This window comes from Odocoileus virginianus, chromosome 22, assembly GCF_023699985.2.
Source record: "Odocoileus virginianus isolate 20LAN1187 ecotype Illinois chromosome 22, Ovbor_1.2, whole genome shotgun sequence".
Taxonomy (NCBI): domain Eukaryota; kingdom Metazoa; phylum Chordata; class Mammalia; order Artiodactyla; family Cervidae; genus Odocoileus; species Odocoileus virginianus.
The window spans coordinates 32452328-32470347 of record NC_069695.1 but is presented as its reverse complement, the minus strand read 5'-3'; positions in this window follow the sequence as shown (position 1 = coordinate 32470347).

The following is an 18020-nucleotide window of genomic DNA, read 5'->3' as shown; positions in this document are numbered from 1 at the left end:
AAATCAGTCCTGAATATTCATTGGAAGGACTGATGCTGAAGCTGAAATTTCAATACTTTGGCCACCTGAGGCAAAGAACTGACTCATTGGATAAGACCCTGATGCTGGGAAAGATTGAAGGCAGGAGGAGAAGGGGCCATCAGAAGATGAGATGGTTGGACAGCATCACCTTCTCAATGGGCGAGTCTGAGCAAGCTTCAGGAGTTGGTGATGGACAAGGAAGCCTGGCATGCTGCAGTCCATGGGGTCACAAAGAGTTGGACACAACTGAGCAACTGAACTGAACTGAATTAATACTTATTACTCATTTTTCCCCCTACACCCCAACATTTATGCATGCATGTGCATGCATGTGTGTGTGTTTGTGTGTGTGGCTCAGGTATCAGAGTCAGGGGTACTGACAGTAGCAGTCCTGGAAGATGCCCCCTAGCATAAGTCCTGCAAATTTATGTTTTTAGTCTACCATAGTTTGGGACAGTTAAATTTCAACTCCTTCAAAAAAAAAAAAATTTCAACTCCTTCATAAATGCCATTATAAATGCATTTCCATGCTATTTACCTGAGTTTAACTTCATATCAGCAGCATTTCTATACACTATTATGTGTGTGTGTGTACTTAGTCACCCAGTTCTGTCTGACTCTTTGCGACCCCATGGACTGTAGCCCACCAGGCCCCTCTGTCCATAGGGATTGTCCAGGCAAGAATACTGGAGTGGATAGCCATTCCCTTCTCCAAGGGATTCCCAACCCAGGGACTGAACCCAGTTCTCTCACATTGCATGCAGATTCTTTACCATCTGAGTCACAGGGAAGCCCATACAACTCAAGCCGTTTGATGAATACACCGGTACCGTTAGCTTAAAGCATCCCCAGTTTAGCTGTTTAGAGGGACACTACTATGGGAAAGATCCTCTGTTGCCGGGAGCCTGCACACGAGATCCCACCCATGACAAGGTCGTGAGGGAGAAAACCTGACAGGCAAGGCGGATCAGGTTTTCAGGGATTTCGAAAAGGCCAGCTCATGAGATCCCACCCGTGACAAGGTCACGAGGAGAAAGCCTGATAGGCAAGGCAGATCAGGTTTTCAGGGGTTTCAAAAAACTGCCCCCCGGTACTCACCTTAAAGATGATATCTGTCTTTCTGATGCCTGCCTCAGTAGACTACTCCCTAATTTCTGTGACACAGGCAGAAGGCCTTCCCCGATCTCTTCCCAACTAAGAATCAATTTAAAACTTTAATCAATAAGTTTCCCAGGTGGTGGTATTTTATGAAATTATCCAGGTTGAAAGGAGCATTTTAATTTAAACTCCTTTGCTGGTAGTTTGTTAGCCAAATGCATTTATCCCTTGGTACTAATATGCATGATTGCTTATAATATCCTAATCATAAAATAGCATAAAGAACCTGATTATATAAAAGCCCTAATAGACATAGAGCATTTTTGAGGGGTGAAGGAGTCCTATTAGAAAACATAAGAAAAATTATTCTGAAGGTGGTTATTGGGTTGACGTTTGTTTGCTGTGTTTTGCTTGCTGTGTTTTTGCTTTTAATGTGCTAAGGTTGTGTTATAGAAACCATTGTTAATATAGTTAAAGATCTAGAGAAATAAGAACTTAGCCCTAGTGTGGTAACAATGAGATGGTTGTTAATTGTCAGCCAGGAGTGCTAGGCAGAGGCTGCCTCACCAAAGTCGCAGAGTCAGTCTGGGGTAAACTTCTTAGATAAATGCAACTGACAACTTCTGCAGAAGGATTAATTTTTATGTTAACAAGGTTATACTTCCACTATGTACTGTTACCCTATGAGACTGCTACGTTTCAGTTAAGATCACCATAGAAACAGAAAATAGGTTTACATTCACCTGACTTGCATAAAATGTTAATAGGCCCCAAGGCCAGAAGATAATGTACAAGATCCTCATAAACAAAGAAGTATGCAGAAAACACCCTGGTTTCCTGAAGAACAAGCTGATGTAATGTTAAACTATCTTCCCCTTAGAAATGTTCTAACTCAGGGTATAAAAGCTACGGTAAAAAATAAAACATTGCCAGACTCTGCCAGACTCCGCTGCCATTCATCCTGAGGGTACCCCCTGGATCCTGCTGAGGCTGAACCCCGGCACTCTGTGTTCTCTCTACTTGCTGCAAATAATAAACTCTTTCTTCTCCCCATCTTTGCCTTGGTTGTATCTATTGGCTCAGTACCCAAGAGGTGAACTCAGTTTTCAGATAACCTGAATGCACTTGATGGAGAGTGACTAGAATATAGGCATCTCAACTTCATATTCTTGAAGTGTGACAGTCACAAGTTGGGACTATACACACAATCAGTTGTAGTGTGAAGGCTATAGAGCTGTCAAGAATATGGAATTGAGATCCCTATATTCTAGTCACTCTCCATTAAGTGCATTCATGTTATCTGAAAACTGAGTACTCATTCAGTTGCTAAGTCATGTCCAACCATCTTGCCCTCTGTCATCCCCTTCTCCTCCTGTCTTCAATCTTTTCCAGTATCAGGGTCTCTTCTAATGTGTTGGTTCTTCAAATCAGTGTCCAAAGTATTGGAGCCTCAGCATCAGTCCTTCAGCTGATTAACATGTGTGTTCATTTGCTAGGGCTGTCACATCATAACACCATACACTGTGAGGCTTAAGCAGAAATTTATTTTCTCACAATTCTGGAGACAGAAATTCCATCATTGAGGATCTTTCGAGTTCAGTTTCTGGTGAGGGCTCTCTCCCTGGCTTACAGACAGTCACATTCCCACTGTGTCCTCACATGGCATAGAGAGGGAGCAAGTGATCGAGCATTCTGGTGTCTCTTTTTATAAGGGTACTAATCCCACCATGAGGGTACCTCATCTTACCCTCATTACCTCCCAAAGACCCCGTCTCCAAGCCATTACATTGGAGCTGAGGGGTTTTGACATAGGCATTTGAGGGAGCACAAAATCAGACCATAACAGCTTGTTTGTTGAGTGGAAAAATGAGTGACTGACAAATGATCAGAATACTCTTGTTAGCTCCTCAGTATATATATTTTTCTCTAATAAAGTCTTTGTGGCAAGGGGAGGGGGCAAAATTATACTAAAAAGAGCAATTTTATGTTGAATTTACTCATTACTATTTCCCCAGAACTTAGCATAGTGCCATGCATCTATAGGCACTCAATAAATGTCTGATGAGGGGCTTCCCTGGTGGCTCAGATGGTGAAGAACCTGCCTGCAACGCGGGAGACCCAGGTTCGATCCATGAGTTGGGAAGATCCCCTGGAGAAGGGAATGGCTATCCACTCCAGTATTCTTGCCTGAAGAATTCCACGGACAGAGGAGCCTGGTGGGCTGCAGTCAGTGGCATCGCATGGAGTCAGACACGACAGAGCAACTAACACTTTTCAAATATCTGATGATAAATTAGTGAACAAATTATAGTTTGAGAAGCATAAGCAAGATGTTTTTAATGAATAAGGTCTTCAGACCAGATGCAGCTCTTCTCTTCAGAGATACATTTGTCAAGTGGGCCAAACTACCAGACCTCTTTTCTTCTAGAGAGAGTTCTAAAGTAGCCATTCAGTCCAGAAATATGGTTCCTAAATGACAAGCAGTATTATGTCACCTTCATTCATATCTTGCTAATTCTGAAGGACAACTGTACGTTATATATTACAGTTGCTGAGTTTAACTTGCTCCAGATTATAGTGTATTAACTTGCTGCAGAGTTAACCTAGGCAGCTAAACAAAACCCAGGTAATCAGATAAAATAAAGGAAATATTTAGATCCAATACCTACTATATTTTGATATGCCTCTGAGTGTATTACACCTTGTCCCCTTGACACATTCTTAATAATCCATGGAAGAAGATCAAAGTCTTATTGTGAAACCATACTATCCTTTGACAGTATTTCAAGAGTGTGTTTTCCAGAAAATTCAGTCTTGAGGTGTTTTGGTTTTAAAATTACTTTAGTGGAGACTTCCCTAATGATCCAGTGGCTAAGGCTCCTCACTCCCAACACAGGGGGCCAGGTTCAATCCCTGGTCAGGGAAGTAGTTCCCACATACCACAACTAAGAGTTTGCATGCCTCAGTGAAGATCAAAGATCCCTCGTGCCTCAACTAAGACCCAACACAGCCGTATAAATACAAAAATATTAAAAGCAAAAACTACTTTAGGGGAATTCTCTGGTGGTCCAGTAGTTAGGACTCCTCCCTTCCCCTGTAGGGGGTATGAGTTTGATCCCTGATTGGGGAACTAAGATCCTGCAAGCTGCACAATGCAGCCAAAAGACACAATCAAGCCGAAGATGTGGAGGAGGAAGCGTTTATTTGTGTCAGCAAGTAGGGAGAACACAGGGGATATTTCCCATCATAGTGGCCCTCTAAATGGCCAAACTGGGGAAGTTTTAAGCTAAGGGTACATTCATATTCATGAAAGGGCTTGAGCAGAGGAGAGTTCAGCCTAGAATTCAGGCAAAGGTTGACAGAGTCCAAGATTTAGTTGACTGAAGTCAGGAAGGTCAGCCTCATCTTTCCATCCTGCTTTTGGTTGGGGGCCTTGATTATTGTCACACTGAAAGATACATCTTTATGTATATCCCATGAGGAGGAACTAGGACTCCACTTTGTCACTGCACTTTTCTCTGTTCCTGCATTCCTTTGTTCCCTTAAGATCATTATTACTGAGACCTGTCCAAGGGCAATCATTGTGGCCAGACTCAGATCACAAAATGTCTTAGGCCAAAATGGCTTCACCTAAGTCAAGAAAGCCATTCCTGGTTCTCTTTCTCTGGGGACTCCCTTATTTATCTGCTTACATTAACTTGGAAGGTATGTTAACAGGAACTAACAACCAGCCACCTCCTTCCTTCCCCAAGCAGAGGAAGCCAATCCACAGAGAGCAAACAGGCAGCAAAACAGACATTCTGAATGCAGCTCAATTTGTCCCACTGGATAAGCTATGCTGTCCTCAGAGGCAGAGCCATAGATTAAACCAGAAATGGCAATAAATGTCAACAAATCAACTCACATTCTAAATTTTATTTGATGTTGTTTTACTAATGTTTGAGAAAAAGATACAAATTCGAAGAAAAAGATACCTGTTCCTGTCCTTCCTTCTCAACCACCTTCTCCCTTCCTTCTCTTTCTTTCATTTACTTCACACATTTATTGACATCTTCTGGATATAGTTCTATCTTGGGCTCACAGCCAGGACAAAGGCAACTATTACAAAAAGACTAGTTCCAGTATAAAATTGAAGTCAAAAGCTTGACACCAGTTTTTAAAAGTAAACAAAGGCTAGTTTTTAAGGTATAGAAGAAACCTCCAGAACATAAATACTCTCTGTTCATAAAGTTAACAATTCTAGTCATTTCCCCTTCAGTACATATACATTTGTACTTCCTCAAAAGGAGATCCTGGGAGTAGGAAATGGCAACCCACTCCAGTATTCTTGCCTGGAAAATCCCCTGGACAAAGGAGCCTGGCGGGCTACAATACAGTCCTTGGGGTTGCAAAGAGTAGGACATGACTGAGCACCTGAGCACACACCCTAAAGGATACAATCCAAAACCCCTTCCAGCTATGCTTCTAGAGGCAATGTCATAAGTCTACTTTTTTTTCCAGTGCAATATCTCTTACTTCTTCCTTTAGTTGAGTTTTAATCTAATCCGGTTTTTTGTTTGTTTGGCTGGCTACATCCTGTGGCTTGTGGGATCTTAGTTCCCTGACCAAGGATTGAACCCATGTCCTTGGCAGTGAGAGCACAGAGCCCCAACCACTGGACCACCAGGGAACTCCCCTAGGTTAGTCTTCATATTTCATTATCCTGTTGTCTTTTTTTAAAAACAAGTTTTATTGATTTATTTTTGAATTTTTGGACACACTCTGCAGCATGTGGGATCTTAGGTCCCTGACCAGGGATCCAACCTGCACCCCCTGCACTGGAAAGTGGAGATTTAACCACTGGACCACCAAGGAAGTCCTCAACCTGCAGTCTTAGACTAAGTCATAAATGAAATCCCTATCCACCACCTCTTAAGTACCACAATGCAGAACAAATATAACTGCAATAAGAACTTCCATTTAGAACATGGAGAGAGGAGAAGAAACCACAGACTATGTAGTGTCTGCTGTTGTACAGAGTTAATGAAGCAAAGCAGGGAACAACTGAGTTCCGTGAGTATCGTTTGGTTGACTTGACAGTGGTGAGAATCCTATTGTCAGCGAATCGGACTCTCAGATACAGCTGGCTGGGATCATCACTGTTGTCAGGGTAAAAGGACCTTAGAGGAGACTATCCTATATAAGGAGAAGGGAGGGATCTATTTCATTTGCAATTACATTTTGTTAAAAGTATTGGATGTAAAAATGAGATTCTTCTTGATGAGGGGAAGGGATAGTTAGGGAGTCTGGGATCGACATGTGCACATTGCTGTATTTGAAATGGATAACCAACAAGGACCTACTGTATAGCACAGGGAACTCTGCTCAATGTTATCTGGCAGCCTGGATGGAAGGGGAGTTTGGGGGAGAATGGATACATGTCTATGTATGGCTGAGTCCCTTTGCTGTCCCCCTGAAACTGTCACAGCATTGTTAATTGACTATACTCCAATACAAAATAAAAAGTTAAGGGAATTCCCTGGTAGTCCAATGGCCTGGACTCTAAGCTCCCAATGCAGGGGGCCTGGGTTCAATCCCTGGTTGGGGAGCATGAATCCTGTATGCTGCAACTAAGACTTTGTGCAGCCAAATAAATAATTATTTTAAGTTAAAAAAAAATATGAGACCCTTCTTGAGACCCTAGGAATTAGGATATTCTGCCCGGTTGATTTTATTTATTTATTTTTAAAAATCAACTTTATTAAGGTATATACAAGCAACTCCTCCAGCTCAACTCCAGAAAAATAAATGACCCAATCAAAAAATGAGCCAAAGAACTAAACAGACATTTCTCCAAGGAAGACATACAGATGGCACAAAAACACATGAAAAGATGCTCAACATCACTCATTATCAGAGAAATGCAAATCAAAACCACAATGAGGTACCATTACACGCCAGTCAGGATGGCTGCTATCCAAAAATCTACAAGCAAGAAATGCTGGAGAGGGTGTGGAGAAAAGGGAACCCTCTTACACTGTTGGTGGGAATGCAAATTAGTACAGCCACTATGGAAAACAGTGTGGAGATTTCTTAAAAAGCTGGAAATAGAACTGCCATATGACCCAGCAATCCCACTTCTGGGCATACACACCAAGGAAACCAGATCTGAAAGAGACATGTGTACCCCAATGTTCATCGCAGCACTGTTTATAATAGCCAGGACATGGAAGCAACCCAGATGCCCATCAGCAGACGAATGGATGAGGAAGCTGTGGTACATATACACCACGGAATATTACTCAGCCATTACTAAGAATTCATTTGAATCAGTTCTAATGAGATGGATGAAACTGGAGCCCATTATACAGAGCGAAGTAAGCCAGAAAGATAAAGACCATTACAGTATACTAACACATATATATGGAATTTAGAAAGATGGTAATGATAACCCTATATGCAAAACAGAAAAAGAGACTCAGATGTATAGAACAGACTTGTGAACTCTGTGGGAGAAGGCGAGGGTGGGATGTTTCAAGAGAACAGCATCGAAACATGTATATTATCTAGGATGAAACAGATCACCAGCCCAGGTTGGATGCATGAGACAAGTGCTCGGGCCTGGTGCACTGGGAAGACCCAGAGGGATTGGGTGGAGAGGGAGGTGGGAGGGGGGACCAGGATGGGGAATACATGTAAATCCATGTCTAATTCATGTCAATGTATGACAAAAACCACTGCAATGTTGTAAAGTAATTAGCCTCCAACTAATAAAAATAAAAGGAAAAAATTAAAAAATTTAAAAAAAATCAACTTTATTGAGGTATTATTTAAATACAGTAAAATGCATCTACTTTGATCATCTTTGATGAATTTTCATAAATTCTGCCCCATTGATTTTAATGAATCACAGGCCTGTTATACAGGTTAGGTTTCTGCCAGTGCTGCAGTTCTGATAAAACTTTAGTCTTCTGTTTATCAGTTTCATTTTCGGGGAACTTCCTGAAAGTAAACACCAAAAAAATTTGTCAGATCACAAGCTGCTAAATTAGAGACAAGTCTAGGCTGGCCTCATAGATTTCCTATTTATTAGCAGCAACTCTGAGGAAAACACATATACAGGGCACTGCTTGACAAACTTTGTCTCAGAATGAATGAAGAAACAGACTGGGCTGACAGAAAACTCTTCTTCTCTATCTTCTAGAACTGGAGTCCTCAGCCTGTTAGAATCTGGGATGCAGAGCAGGAGGTGAGCAGTGGGTAAACACTTGAAACTTCATCTGCCATCCCCCATAGCTACCCATTGCTCCCATTACTGCTTGAACCATCTCCACCCCCCACCATGAAAAAATTGTCTTTTATGAAACCGGTTCCTGATGCCAAAAAGGATGGGGACCACTGTTCTAGAACATCACCCTGCCCCCACACTGATTTCCAGCCCAGTGTATTTTGCCATGCCCCTCCCCCCTTCCTGTTTGTCATGAGGGGAGCCAGTGGGGCCCTGTGATGTAGCCCGGGGTGTCAGGTACCCCAAATCTGCCATTAATCCCTCCCCAGTGGCCAAGATCTCACACTTTCTCAGTCAACATTTTAGTCTTATACAGGGAGAGGGAAGTGAATCAGGGAACTTGACTTTTTCACTTCAGTCCAGCAAATGATTCCTTTCTTCTTCTTTTTAAAAATTTTTATTTATTTATTTGGCTGGCTCCAATCATTCTGGGGGCTTCCCTGGTGGCTCAGTGGTAAAGAATCTGCAAAGCAGGAGATGCCAGTACAACCCGTGGGTGGGGAAGATCCCCTGGAGGAGGAAATGGCAACCCACTCAAGCGTTCTTGCTTGGGAAACTCCATGGACAGAGGAGCCTGGCGGGCTACAGTCCCTGGGGTCGCAAAAGAGTTGGACACGATTCAGTGAGTAAACAACCACAATCAGTCTGGGGTCCACCTGCTTGTATCCAACCTGAAGTTACCATCCTCCACAGAGTTGGGGCAAGGGGGGGTGGGTCTTAGTTTCTGAGAAGTGTATCAGATTGCTCTGTACACCCTGCCCCATCACTACGCCTTTCCTTTATTCCTGTGTTCCCTCATTTCCCTGATGGGTAACTGTTTGAGCCTGCCCTTTGAGACTCAGAGAAGGTCTAAGAAGCTGAAGCCTTTTTCTTACAAACGAGAAATGAGGGGACACAGAAAGACTACTGTACCTGGGAGGGCCATAGGATCCAGCTCAGTTTCAACAGCTCATGTGTGTGCTCAGTCGTGTCCGACTCTTTGCTACCCCATGGACTGTATCCCACCAGGCTCCTCTGCCCATGGGATTTTCCAGGTCAGAATACTGGAGTGGGTTGCTATTTCCTTCTCTATGGGATCTTCTTGACCCAGGACTCCAGGAATCCAACCTTCCTCTCCTGCACTGGCAGGCGGATTCTTTATCACTGAGCCAGCTGGGAAGCTCACACCAGTTTCAACAGTACCCATAATGAAAACAAGAACTGCCTTCTCTTCCCAACATCCCATCAAAAATCCTACAAATAAGTGATGTTAACTTAGACTGGCGACTCAAATCAGTAAATATCTAAGAGAACATGTAGCCGACGCAAATGGGGAAAAAACAAGCAAACAAAGCTGAGTACTCTAAATTTCACCTTAAGTCTGGAGAGAGATCTGTGGGTGGAAAAAATAGTAACAGGGAGGACATCGTTCAGTCTCTATATTTAAACCTTTTATTTTGGATCCTCAAGGGCTTCACCAGTGACATGACAGTTCTTCCTAAAGTTCAGCAACGATTATAATTTCCCAAACTGGGTGTCATAAAACTATATATTTGGTATATAAATTGGTATTTGGTTTACCCACATACCAATTTTGTTTGTTTGTTTATTGTGGTAAAAAAAAATGTAACATAAAATTTTCCATTTTAACCATTTTTAACTGTGTGGTGCAGTAATGTTAACTCTATGGACCTTGTTATGCAACAGGTCTCCAGAACTTTTTCATCTTTCAAAACTGAAATTCTATATCCATTGAACAACAACTCCTATTTTCCCCTTCCCTCTGCCCCCTGACAACCATCATCTTATTTTCTAAGAGTTTGGCGGCTCTATAAATAAAATAATAATAAAAAATTTTTATTACAAATTTTTGGCTGCATTGTGCAGCTTGCAGGATCTTAGTTCCCCAATCAGGGATCAAACTCATACCCCCTACAGGGGAAGGGAGGAGTCCTAACTACTGGACCACCAGAGAATTCCCCTAAAGTAGTTTTTGCTTTTAATATTTTTGTATTTATACGGCTGTGTTGGGTCTTAGTTGAGGCACGTGGGATCTTTGATCTTCACTGAGGCATGCAAACTCTTAGTTGTGGTATGTGGGAACTACTTCCCTGACCAGGGATTGAACCTGGCCCCCTGTGTTGGGAGTGAGGAGCCTTAGCCACTGGATCATTAGGGAAGTCTCCACTAAGTAATTTTAAAACCAAAACACCTCAAGACTGAATTTTCTGGAAAACACACTCTTGAAATACTGTCAAAGGATAGTATGGTTTCACAATAAAACTTTGATCTTCTTCCATGGATTATTAAGAATGTGTCAAGGGGACAAGGTGTAATACACTCAGAGGCATATCAAAATATAGTAGGTATTGGATCTAAATATTTCCTTTATTTTATCTGATTACCTGGGTTTTGTTTAGCTGCCTAGGTTAACTATGCAGCAAGTTAATACACTATAATCTGGAGCAAGTTAAACTCAGCAACTGTAATATGTAACGTACAGTTGTCCTTCAGAATTAGCAAGATATGAATGAAGGTGACATAATACTGCTTGTCATTTAGGAACCATATTTCTGGACTGAATGGCTACTTTAGAACTCTCTCTAGAAGAAAAGAGGTCTGGTAGTTTGGCCCACTTGACAAATGTATCTCTGAAGAGAAGAGCTGCATCTGGTCTGAAGACCTTATTCATTAAAAACATCTTGCTTATGCTTCTCAAACTATAATTTGTTCACTAATTTATCATCAGATATTTGAAAAGTGTTAGTTGCTCTGTCGTGTCTGACTCCATGCGATGCCACTGACTGCAGCCCACCAGGCTCCTCTGTCCGTGGAATTCTTCAGGCAAGAATACTGGAGTGGATAGCCATTCCCTTCTCCAGGGGATCTTCCCAACTCATGGATCGAACCTGGGTCTCCCGCGTTGCAGGCAGGTTCTTTACCATCTGAGCCACCAGGGAAGCCCCTCATCAGCTATTTATTGTGTGGGGCTGCCGGGGCTAGCAGACGGCCCAGACCTGGGTTTCGGTTTCCGTGAAATGGTGGGATTCTCCGCCCCCATCAGGTAACCTGGAGCCAGCCAATCAATATGCACCCAGTAAGAAACAAAGGGAGAGCTAAAAAGCCCGCGAAAGTTTGTACCAATAAAATTGCTTTGCAAACATGTAACCAATCCGCTTAAGCCAGCTACTAACTTCTTGTGCATACCTTATAAATTTGGGTAACTGCCTCTGCTCAGGGCTCTCTGACCCCATACCACTGTGTTGGACGCGTGGCAGGAGCCCTGATTCGAGTCAGTAATAAACTTCCCTTTTTTGCGAGTTGCATCGTCTTGGAAGCCTTCTCTCTTCCCGCTCGGGGATTCGGACATCGGGCATAACAATTGAGTGCCTATAGATACATGGCACTGTGCTAAGTTCTGGGGAAATAGTAATGAGTAAATTCAACATAAAGTTGCCCTTTTTAGTATAATTTTGCCCCCTCCCCTTGCCACAAAGACTTTATTAGAGAAAAAAATATACACTGAGGAGCTAACAAGAGTATTCTGATCATTTGTCAGTCACTCATTTTTCCACTCAACAAACAAGCTGTTATGGTCTGATTTTGTGCTCCCTCAAATGCCTATGTCGAAACCCCTCAGCTCCAATGTAATGGCTTGGAGACGGGGTCTTTGGGAGGTAATGAGGGTAAGATGAGGTACCCTCATGGTGGGATTAGTACCCTTATAAAAAGAGACACCAGAATGCTCGATCACTTGCTCCCTCTCTATGCCATGTGAGGACACAGTGGGAATGTGACTGTCTGTAAGCCAGGGAGAGAGCCCTCACCAGAAACTGAACTCGAAAGATCCTCGATGATGGAATTTGTGTCTCCAGAATTGTGAGAAAATAAATTTCTGCTTAAGCCACACAGTGTATGGTGTTATGATGTGACAGCCCTAGCAAATGAACACACATGTTAATCAGCTGAAGGACTGATGCTGAGGCTCCAATACTTTGGACACTGATTTGAAGAACCAACACATTAGAAGAGACCCTGATACTGGAAAAGATTGAAGACAGGAGGAGAAGGGGATGACAGAGGGCAAGATGGTTGGATGGCATCACTGACTTAATGGACATGAGTTTGAGCAAGCTCTGAGTGATGGTGAAGGACAAGGAAGCCTGGTGTGCTGCAGTCCATGGGGTTGCAAAGAGGTGGACGTGACTTAGCAACAGAATGACTACTGAACTTATAGTAAGGCCCTGTGAATATAACCCTCGCCCTTAAGGAACTGCCGATCTCATGAGTATCAGAAATATAAATAAAGGAATACAATATGGTAGCTGTAGCAATTGGAGGTGTCGTCTAGAGATAGTGTGATCTGGTGATATAAAGGGTGGTGTGAATGACTCTGCTTGGATGGCTCAAAGAAGAAGTCTTCTCAGAGAGATCATGAAATTTATTACAAGTGGAGGTAAAGTGCCACTCCCAGGTTGCTCTAGAATGTGTATATTATATCACTAACACCCACAATGAGATGGTTCCTCCATCTTCTCTGTATGGGGACCATCAGCTGAGAAACCTTGATTGATTTCAATCAAAATAGACTGATTCACAAAATATTTACTGAGAGCTTACATTATATCAGACATTGCGTTAAAATAGAAAAATAAAACATCATTATAGAGTTCAAATGAATGTTTTTAATTACTATATTTGCACATGCTTTATATGCGGGCTTTATTAGTTATTTCTCTCAATTCTTAGTTCAGTTCAGTTCAGTCACTCAGTCATGTCTGACTCTTCGCGACACCTGGACTGCCGCATGCCAGGCCTCCCTGTCCGTATTTCTGTTATTGTGCACTTACTGTGGTGGGCTGAATGTTTGTGGCCCCTGTGAAATGGAGTATTTCCTGCCATATCAAAAAACAAGGACATCACAGCCATCAGCGATTCCAAATGTGAATTTCTGAGCCTGAGGGAGTCCAGGAAAAACAGTGTCTGTTATCTGGCAGCCATCAGCCATTCCCCACGGTTAGCACTGGCCCCAGATAGCTGAGATGCATATGAAAGGAATGATTTCAGTAAGACCAGACTCTTGCATCTTTCTATACACAGAAAAGCACTAAATTCCTTAACTTGAAATATCTGGTTTTCCTTAATTAACTGTAACCTTTTGATATTCAGACCACCTGCTCCTTGTTGCAAACTTCTCTGTAATCTGAGTCCCCCACCCCCAACAGTTCTCTCAGGGTCACTTGAGATGCTATCTCTGGGGCTTGAAGTCCTAAAAATTCCCACCAAATAAAAACAACACTCAGCTTCTAGGTTGTGACCATTTTTTTAGTCTGCACTCCCCAAATTCGTGTTGCAGTCCTAACCCTGTATGTGAAGGTACTTGAAAGTGGAGCTGTGCAGGTAATGAGGTTTAGATGAGGTCTTGAGCAGATTAGTACTCTTATGAGGAGAGGAAGAGACCAGAGCTCATTGTCTCTGCCATGTGAGGATACAGCAAGAAGGGGCCATCAACAAGCCAGAAAGACAGCCCTCACCCAGAACCGAATCTGCTGACACCTGTGTGTAGACTTCCCAGCCTCCAGAAGTGTAAGAAATAGATGTCTGTTATTTAAGCCATCCAACCTATACAGTTTGTGGCTTCCCCGGTGGCTCAGATGGTAAAGAATCCTGTAAAGCAGGAGACCTGGCGTTCGATCCCTGGATCGGGAAGATCCCTTGGAGAAGGAACTGGCAACCCACTCTGGTATTTTTGCCTGGAAAATTACATGGACAGAGAAGCCTGATTGGCTATACAGGCCATGGTGTCTCAAAGAGTCAGACACAACTGAAGTGACTTAGTGCACACACACACATATACATACACTTTTCCATTATGGTCTATTATAGGATACTGAATATAGTTTCCTGTGCTATACAGTAGGACCTTGTTGTTCATCTATTTTATATATAATAGTTTGTATCCATTGATCCCAAACTCCAAAATTTATTCTTCCCCCACCCCGTGTCCCCTTTGGCAAATTTGTTTGTTTTCTACATCTGTGAGTCTGTTTGTTTTCTAAATAGGTTCCTTTGTATCGTATTTTAGATTTCACATGTAAGTGATATCATATGGTATTAATATTTATCTTTTTCTGTTTGATTCACTTCATTTAGTATGGAAATCTCTAGGTTCATCCACGTTGCTGCAAATGGCATTCTTTCATTCTTTTTTTATCAGCCTATGGTATTTTCTTATAGTCAGCTAAGCTGATCAAGACACTTATCTACTGAGGTATTCTTACTAACAAACTAACTTGCACTTCTGCTTAGTTTCATAAAGACTTAGCCAGATTCCAGGGTTTTAATGTTTTTATCACTCTTGTGAACTTTATGTGATAAAAACGTCATGTTTTTACATGTTTTTATATTATCAGTAACTGTGATAGTATAGACAGCAGAAATATCTACCAAGCACTTACCATGTGCCATGTAACATCCAACATGTTTTGGGTATTGTCTTAAGATGCCTGTTAAGATGTTGGTAAGTTAGTGGTGTGTACCTGCACTCAAATAATTTATATTCTGGAGAAGGGACACACTCAAAAAAAAAAAAAAGAAAAGAAACGTATACACCAATTTCAAATTCTAATAGCAGTTAAGAAGAAACTATTGAAGGAGGAAACAGAACAGGCTCTATCTCGAAAGCAGGACTCCGTCTTGGGCCGGACTGTGGACTTTGAACTATATGCCCAGTATCTATGAAAACAACATACCAACTGGAAAACCAGGCCCCTGGAAGGAAGAGCCCCAGAGCTCTCCATTGCCTAAAAGAATACCCTAATTATCTGGTGTAACTGAATAGAATCATACATTCTATTATTCTTATTGGGGTATGATCATAGGCCTATTGATAATTGTCCACTGTTAACTACCTAGGCTTAAGGCATATGAATCACGGGTTAACTTTGATTGTATCTTTCTTTTTCCTTTGTTCAGACTAGTTTCAGGGAAACTTATACGCTTAGGGTATATAAGGTTTTCACAAAAACTGGTCGGAGTCCTTGGCTAAGAGGAGACTCTGCCTTGGGCCCGCTGGTGTAATAAACTGCACTCCACTATCTGCATTGTCCTTCTGAGTGAGTTTGTTTCCCGGAACACGTGGCTACAACACTATAATAGGATATAGACAAAAGAGGGAAATGACTTTGGCTAAAATTATGAGGAAAATCCTTTATGAGAAGATGACAGTTGAGTTGGGAGTTTAATGACTAGAAGGCAGCCATGTCAAATCCTGGAAAGGGCTTTTCAAACAGAAGGAATAGGAAGTGCTGAGGTGCAAGAACCACTAATCCTGGTTTACTTAACTAACTTGAAGACCAGATGGAAGTGAGTATAGACGAAATTGGAGAAATAGGCAGGGGCCAGATCATGAGGGACTTTGGAAGGGAATGGAAAGCCATTTAGATTTTATTCAAGTAACAGTGAGAAGCCCTTGGGGCATTTTAAGCTGTGGGTAGAGAGAGGGGCGTGATTAGATTTATGTTTTTGAAGATCTCTCTGTTCTTTGGATAATGGTCCAACAATGTAAGAGGAGAGAGACTAACTAGATATTTACTACAGGGATCCAGGAAAGATATGATAGTTTAGACTAAAATTATAATAATCATATAGGTGGTGAGAAATTGATAGATTTGAATACATTTTGATGACTTGCTGATGAATCCATCAGAATTTCAGACTTTCTAATTCTGTACATGTGGGGAAAAGTGCTATTATACCAAGTAACCCAAGTGGTTCTGATGAATGTATACTAGAAGTATACTGGGAAAATACAGTGGTAAAAGACTGAGAATATACTTGGTGTTTTTCAATGACCAAGAAAAATGATTTTTAAAAAAATTATTGTCATATGTTTGAGAAATGGACAGGCTTTTCATTTGGTAAACTGATTCCAAATTTTGAGGAAAGTTAATGAATAAAACTGCCATGGCAAAAATGAATATCACATGTTTCTAAAAGGCCAGTTTCACTTTGACTTTCCATCCCTCTTTTTCGCAGATATTTTTAAAATCTTTGCCCTGTGACCTCAGCTTCTCTATCAACTTTTCTTGGCTAGTACCTCCATGGTTGGCGTTATTATATCCTAAAATCCAGTTCTTTTCTACTTGAAATCGCCCTTTTCCAATGTCTTGAAATTGTTGTTTTTCAGTTGCTAAGTCCTGTCTGACTCTTTGCAACCCCGTGGACTGCAGCGCACCAGCCTCTTATGTCCTTCACTGTCTGCCAGAGTTTGCTCAGATTCATGTCTACTTAGTTGGTGATGCTGTCTAACCATCTCATCCTCTGCTGCCCCTTCTCCTTTTGCCTCCCAACTTGTCCAGCATCAGGGTCTTTTCCAATGAGTTGACTCATCAGGTGGCCAAAGTATTGGAGCTTCAGCGTCAGTCTTTCCAATGAATTTTCAGGGTTGATTTCCTTTAGGATTGACTGGGTTGATCTCCTTGCTGTCCAAGGGGGTGGTCATGACTTGCTGGAGTAAATGAGATGAGTGGAAATGACTGTGTAATACACTCTCCCGTCTCTTGTGGTGAGGGGTGGCTAGAGAGGCACATGGTGATATACAAAGTGCGCTGGAATTCTGAGGCTGGAGAACTGCCAAGATTCAGTTCTTGCCAAGGTCAGTAGACTTTGGGTGAACATTGAGATTGGGGGTTTTTTGTAATCAAAACATGGAAGCATGACCTGATCTATCTTGACCAATCTCTATTTCAACTTCATTGTGCCTTTCTTTCTGATTGCAACATGTAGGATCTTAGTTCCCTAACCAGGGATCAAATCTATGTCCTCTGCAGTGGAAACAAAAGTCAACCACTGAACCGCCAGGAAGTCCCCATTTTACCTTTTAAATGGCTGTTTTGGGACAATAATTAGCCCTAATCAAGACCCAAGCATGGCCTTCTCTGAAGCCTGCAGGATTAAGATATCAGAGGTTCTAAACAGAAGGTAAAAACTAAGTATTTTCTTAGGTTTAGGATCTCAGGCGTAGGTGTGTCCCTCTGTCACAGTGAAAAGGAAAAAAGAGGAATGAGTTTTACTTTCTTTTCTTTCCTAAGAACAAAAAAGATAAAGAGAACAGTGAGCAGACTTGGTCACTCCTAGTTTTTACTTTAACTGTTCCTAATCTGTGATCTGTAACTAAATTTGCTTTTCTCAAAATTAACCTACTATGTAAATTACATCCTGCACCTATTGCTCCCTCACTCTGCGTGAGCTACATTCTGTGCCTATTATTAACTCTATGCTAATTACATCCTGTACCTGGTGCTTACCTTTACCACAGACCACCCTTTGTAGTTTTCTTTCTTTCTGCATTTCAGAAAAAAGGCTATGGTACAATAAACCAGGACAAATGGACCCAATGACTGGGCTACCGGACTGCCCGGCCCAATTACCAGGCTGCCTGACGCTAGCTATGACTGTTTTGAAACAAAGCAAGAAGAATGCAAGACCTTTATTACTCTGAGCCCTCAGACTGTGAGACCCAGGTTATATAAAGTCTCTCGGTTCCCCTAGCAGGGGATTGGAGATGGGGGAGTGGAGGAGGGCACAGTTCTTGAGCACTAGCCTGCTGTATTCCCCTCAAGCTGGCTGAGGATTGAAGCCTTTCTATTTCCTC